Source organism: Lactuca saligna, chromosome 8 (genome assembly GCF_052625555.1).
Source record: "Lactuca saligna cultivar CGN05327 chromosome 8, ASM5262555v1, whole genome shotgun sequence".
Classification (NCBI taxonomy): domain Eukaryota; kingdom Viridiplantae; phylum Streptophyta; class Magnoliopsida; order Asterales; family Asteraceae; genus Lactuca; species Lactuca saligna.
In genome coordinates, this window is record NC_136424.1 from 198,339,881 (window position 1) to 198,345,880 (window position 6,000).

Sequence of the window (6,000 nt, forward strand, 5' to 3'; positions counted from 1 at the left end):
GTTGGTTATCTTCGTGTAGTGCATCCAAATGACGGATGTCTAGGGCGTTACTCTATACAACAGCATTGATCTCACGAATTTGGACCGCTTAAATTCCCGACTGTTAGGTCTGGTTGGCTATTTTGCCCACAAGGATGGGAAGCGCTCGATCGGCTGAGTCTCTACCACTGACGTCGTAGAACTCCCGACACATGCCAAAGGGAGGACATACACCCATTTGCTGACTCCAATGGTGGAGATGGCTTCCCCAAATGGGAGTGGGACCTTGGTAGCCCATTCTAATTGCGGGAGAACGGGGAGCTGGTGGGTTGATTATTTCCGGCTTGGAGTCTGTTCCATCCGTAGTTTCCTCTTCCTCCTCCATAGACTCCTCTTCCTCTTCGACTTCCTCTTCGACTTTGAATTCCTCTTCGACTTTGAATTCCTCTTCGACTTCCTCTTCGATTTCCTTTGGCTCTTCTTCCAGATCTTCTTTTATCCATTGACCGTTACCTTCGTTCGGGTAGTAGGGATCTCCCGGTATATGGAATCCGGTCATTTTGTCTGTACTAGAATAAAGGTATGAGAATTTTGGGGAGAAAATAATTTTTTTTATTTGACGGCATCCTAAGTTTAACCAAATCTTGAGGCGTGCATGATCTTTATTGTCCTTATTTTTATAAAACACTACTATAGTATTTCGAATTTGCAAGTTGGTATTTTTATTTGGTAAGTTTTTGACTTGTTGTCAACTACGACCATTCCTTAATGTACGTTGGTCCAATCCAGGATAAATATAGTTGATCAGGCTATATTTATTCTCGATTTGATTACATGCCTCGAGGACCACTCGTAGTGTCGCAACTTGCCTTAATAATTTTTAGATAACTTTGCTATGATACGAGACCGATGCATGCGTGTAAAAATGTATATTTTAAAAAAAAATTGTTTATGAAAATGTTTTGTCAGAGGGTTTTTGGTCCCTTTTGCATTTATATTTTGTATATCTTATGTGGTTCGATATACTTAGTTCACTATAAACAATGCTCTGATACCAATCTGTCACACCCCCAAACTAGAATGACGGAAACATTCGGGGGTGGGTGACTTCACGTAGTACCATAGCAATTGAATATCGTAAAGAAAGTAACACAACCATCATATATATAACAAAAACGTACATTGTTGCGTAATACATGTTTCCAAAAGAATATTACAAATATGATGATTTAAAATGTTTTAATAATAGACGCCTTAGTGTTACTTCTTTAAAAGCTGGTGGTTACCTGTATTACTGATTCCCTGAGAAATACAAGTAGTTTCGAAAAGTGTTAACAATAAAGTTGGTGAGTTCATAAGTGTTTTTGTACTGAAAAAGTATGTCTTTTTAGAAGAAAGCAGATGAATGTGATTTCCAGAAAATCCAATATTTTCCACATATAGTTTGAAAAGGTCATAAAAGTTGGAGGGCTTCATTATCTTTCGTACCTAAATGATAAAGGTAAATTTATATTCAAAATAATGTAAATACTAAATGAATTCATGAGTCTCGTAAATCAAGCTTATTTTTATACTTCCGTGTGAGTCTTATAACCATGCTGTTGACACAGACTGCCTGTAACAATGTTCTTCAGGTGTTGTAGTGTTATGACATTTTTCACCCAGACTTGCCGGTCTAACTGTAGCTAACAGCTTAGGTGTGGGATAGTCAATCATGTATAGATCTATACACAAGTATCACGCTCTCCCTCCAAGAGATTATGATTTATAATACAGGACTTGAAATGCATACTTGAGAGTACGTTGAAGTTGAATATCTCACAACACTTACTATAAATAGATTTACGGAAAGAAAATCTTTATTTCATTTAAGATGAAAGTATTTTGTTTTTCAAGATGTTTACGTAAGAATGTATGAATAACTCGCAAACTATACCCATTATAGTTTTTCAGAAAGTGTGTTCCATTTGGTGATCATAACTCGATGAAATATTAACTTTTCATGCAAAGTAAAATGTTGATAGTGAATAATAATAATATAGAAGTTGTATTTAAATCTATATAAAGCGATACATTTTCTTGTATTGCACTTGTATTCCCCCCCCCCCCCCCCTAAAACATGAAAAGACGTGAAAAGTAGGGGTATGAACTCACTTGTTTGGTTTGAAGAGAGTGAGACTATAATCAAGCAGAACTTCAACTGCAGAAAGCTGCGTCTTCGAGCTTCTCGAGGATCTCGGTAGCTTAGAACCTTCGTTGGGGCTTGGGTATGGAACCAAGGGTGTCGGGATGGCCTCTGGAGCTCACAAGTGAGTGAAAGTGAGAGAGCGTTTGAGAAAAGTGTGCCAAAACCCAGAGCTCATGCACTCTATTTATAGGGCTGAAAGTGGGAGTACGCTAGCCGTAATATCGGAGTACGTTGGGTGTACTTTGGTTACGTTGGGCGTTCGTATGCTTCATGGCTTACGACTCGAGTCTAGCTAAGCGTAGAGTCTGCTAGCCGATGGGACTCAACACTGCGCCTAAGCACGCTGGGCGTACTCTTAATTTACACTGGGCGTAATTCGTGTTTCAAACTTCTAATTTTCGTAACTTTTGCATACAGGCTCCCTTTTTCGCGTTCTTTATATCCACGCGTAGGTGAGACTATGCTCTACAACTTTCATTTATACCCCGTCGGCTAGTTTTGAATTTATTTTTAATATTATGTTTTTAGTAGGCCGAGACTGCTAAAGTCCGTTCAAAATTCATAACTTCTTTATCCGATGTTTGTTTTCGTCTGGTTTTTTACCATCTTACTCCTGTTGTGGAGACCTTCAATTCTCGTTTAGGTTGCGTTAGCTAAAAATCGTTCGATTTTTAATTCGGGTGTTTAGCTCTCTACTGTTGTTACGAAACTTAGAAAATTCGTAACTTCTTCATACGAGGTTCAATTTGGGCGATCTTTTTATGCACGTTCACGGTTTAATGTAATCTACGACTTTTGTTTAGATATCTAAGGCTAAAATGCATTTTATTGGAATTTCACTTTTTACGTTTAATAATGTTTTACCGGGTGTGTCGTGAATATTTGAATGGTCATAATCTTTTGATTATAACTTGGTTTTGAATGTTCTTTATGTTTTTGGAAACCTTGGCACGGTATCTAACATTTGATGCATCCTAAATTTAGGTTTTTGAAAAACTTATTTTTGAGGTTAATTCCGTTGATTCCAAATAGTGCGTTATATTTGACTTTTGAGTGTTACATTGATTTGGAAAAATATATGGTTGTCACATCATCCCCTCGTTAGAGGGAATTGCATCCCGAAATTCAATCTAAGACAGAGTTTACGGGTTACAAAAAAGATGCGGGTACTTTTGTTTCATCTGATCCTCACGTTCTTAGGTGTATTCAGGCCCTCACTTGGCGTTCCAGCGGACATTTACAATAGGTATGCGGCTTTGTTTAGTTCTTTTAATTTCCCGATCCATGATCTCTACTAGTTCTTCTATGATTTGGAGATTTTCATTTATTGAAATTTCGTCCAGAGGGACGACGAGGTCTCATCGGACAAGCACTTATTTAGGTTTGATACGTGAAAGGTAGGGTGTACGTTGTGGAGTTCCTGAGGTAATAAAAGCTTGTAAGCCACTAGACCAATCCTAGCAAGGATCTCGAATGGTCCGATGTACCTTGGGTTTAGTTTCCCATGCTTTCCAAAATGTATTAATCATTTCCAGGGCGAGACTTTTAGTAGGACACGGTCTCCAACCTGGAATTCCTAGGGTTTCTGTCTTTTATCCGCATAACTCTTTTGTCTGTCCCTTGAAGCCTTCAGTCGTTCCTAGATCTGAACAATCTTCTTCGTAGTTTCTCTTATGATTTCTGGCCCAGTGAGAGTGTTGTCCGTTGCTTGTCCTCTTGCTAGTTGCGTGTCACCCAATTCAGCCCGGCACAGAGGTGATCTGCACTTACGGCCGTAGAGGGCTTCGAACGGGGTAACCTTGATGCTAGTGTGCTAGCTATTGTTGTACAAAAACTCGACCAATGGTAAATGGGTGTCCTATGCCTTGCCAAAATTGATTACGCAAGCTCTCAACATATCTTCTAGGGTTTGTATGGTTCTCTCACTCTGGCCATCAGTTTGTGGGTGATACGCGGTACTTATGCCTAGTCTCGTTCCAAGAGATCTTTGCAGCGACTGCCAGAATCTTGAGGTGAATCTACTATCTCGGTCCGAGATAATGGATATTGGCACACCATGAAATCGTACAATCTCACTAAGGTATGTTCTAGTTAGCTTCTCCAATTTATCCGTTTCTTTGATTGGTAGGAAGTGTGCGCATTTAGTTAATCTGTCGACGATCACCCAGATGGTGTCGATTCCACTTGTTGTCTTGGGTAATTTGGTTATGAAATCCATCGTTATCCGCTCCCACTCCCATTCGGGTATTTTTGGTTGTTGTAACAACCCCGAGGGATTTTGGTATTCCACGTTGACTTTGGCGCACGTAAGACATTTGCTCATGTAGGTAGCAATTTCGGCTTTCATGTTCGGCCACCAATACAGTTTCTTGAGGTCCAAATACATCTTATCGGAGCCGGGATGTATAGAGTATCGTGTCTTATGGGCTTCATTCATGACAACTTCTCTGAATCCGCCAAACTTCAGTGTCCAGATCCGATTCATGAAGTAACGAACTCCATCATTCTTGACTTCAAGATTCTTATCCATTCCCCTTAAGGCTTCCCCCGTCACATTTTCGGATTTCAAGGCTTCTATTTGGGCTTCCTTGATTTGCGTGGACAGGTGTGAATGGATTGTCATAGTTTGATACTTCACTCGGTGGCCCGAGTATTCCTTTCGGCTGAGTGCATCAGCCACCACGTTATCCTTTCTGGGATGATATCGAATTTCGCATTCTTAATCGTTTAGTAGTTCTACCAACTGTCTTTGTCTCATGTTGAGTTCCTTCTGGTTGAGGATATGCTGGAGGCTTTTATGATCGATGAAGATTGTACATTTCGTGCCGTAGAGATAGTCCCTCCATATCTTTAGAGCGAAAACAACTGCTCCTAGCTCGAGGTCGTTCGTCATGTAGTTAACTTCGTGCGTCTTTAGTTGTCTTGTGGCGTAGGCGATGACCTTCCCTCGCTGCATCAGAACACACCCAATTCCTTGGTTTGACGCATCACAATAGACCACAAATATATATATATATATATATATATATATATATATATATATATATATATATATATATATATATATATATATATAAAGTATATAACATCTAAAAATTTTAAGGCAAATATAAACTTTTTCAACCAAAAAAACACATAGTGTTTTTACAAAATGTTTTCAAAATATTATTCATCAGAGTGTCCCGATAACAAAATCATAAAGATGTGGAGCGGTACGGTCACACCTTCGCCTTGCCATGATCTCCTGAAGTACCTGAAACTGTAAGCCCGAGGGCTTAGTGAGCTACCCCAAAAATACCAAAACCACACTGATAATACCATATCAGTAACAAATAATCAACAACACGTATATTGGGCCTTTGGCCTTACTAGATCGCCCTGCAGGGCGTACAATCTATCTAAGTCTATCCCGAGCCTTCGGCATGACTGGACCACCCTCCTCGGGCCTACAGACTCTCCGGACCGCTCATATGGTATGTTGGCCTTCAGCACAAAGCAGGAGCGCCTCAACCCAACCGTTAAGCAAATAATAATGTGTGCATAACTAACATATACTGACATATATAGGTATCAAACATAACTATCTCACTGATCATCAATACTAGAAATCCCTCATAACCAGAGCACCGACCTAGCAGGTCACTAACATACCAATCCCCACGGATCATAAGAGCATAATAACATACTGTCTATCCTGATACCGAATTATCAGATCATAACCACATATAGCATACCATAACCAAGATAACAACTAAAGGACCGACCTTAGTGCCTTAGACCCTTTTGATATAGTGAGGATAACTCACCTTACGAGCAGCTCGGTATGATACCGT